Here is a 1,167-nt window from a genome sequence, read left to right on the forward strand (position 1 = left end):
TACAGTCCCAAGTTCCGCAGGTGGAATGACCAGGCCGCAGTCAGCCGTCAACACTCCTCTGCCGTTAAGTGTGCACACTGCTCATTCCATTCAGGGCCTCAGAGTAGGGATCAAATAGCCGCAATACTATGATGAGCCAGTGTATAACGTACCAGTTGTTATAAAAAAATTATGAACTGGAGCAATGGCATGCTAAATAGCTTCCCAGCTACTTCCCGCCTATATTAAGGCACGGTGTTTTACTCGGAGATGAGTAGCAGCAGAAGAGACAAAGCACATCATAGCAAACAATGGTCAATGCAATGTTATTGTTGAACAGGGGCCGATGACCTTCGATGTTAAGCCCCTTAAAACAACAAGCATCATCATCATATTGTTGAACAATTTTAAGAGATTTCGATATTTGCAGATCTTCACATTTAGTATTCTTCCGACTCTGTGATATTAGGACATCTAATGTAAAGGGAGTCCTCCTTTCTTTCATGACTCCCTTTCGTCTTATTCTTAAATAAATCGTTCCTTTACGTTTTTATCTCATTTTAAAAATCATCTTGACAATTTTCCTTGTCGATATGGACTGATTGACCGTACATTTTACACATGAAGACAATCATGACAGAAACCATCGCCATTTAGCTCGATTGAACAATATTTCCATAGCAATGATCGACGTTGGTATGGACTAAGCAACAAACGTCTCTAGGCATGGGCGCCCATATGACAGTTTGTAGGGTGGGGCCTAGACCTGGGGTATGTAGTATTTTTAAAATTTTAGAAGATGAATGGCGACTTGTATTCTGCAGTAGAATAACGCCCATGGTATCCCCTGCCTGCAGGTGGGGGGGGGGGTACTACAACTTCTACGTAATACCGACTTTTAAATTATTTTCTTCTTCTTCTTAATCTGCTTACCCTCCAGGGTTGGCTTTTCCCTCGGACTCAGCGAGGGATCCCACCTCTACTGCCTCAAGGGCAGTGTCCTGGAGCTTCAGACTCTGGGTCGAGGATACAGCTGGGGAGGATGACCTGTAGCTCGCCCAGGCGGCCTCACCTGCTATGCTGAACAGGGGCCTTGCGGGGAGATGGGAAGATTGGAAGGGATAGACAAGGAAGAGGCCGTGGCCTTAAGTTAGGTACCATCCCGGCATTTGCCTGGAGGAGAAACGG

The sequence above is a fragment of the Anabrus simplex genome, chromosome 3, assembly GCF_040414725.1.
Source record: "Anabrus simplex isolate iqAnaSimp1 chromosome 3, ASM4041472v1, whole genome shotgun sequence".
Lineage (NCBI taxonomy): Eukaryota > Metazoa > Arthropoda > Insecta > Orthoptera > Tettigoniidae > Anabrus > Anabrus simplex.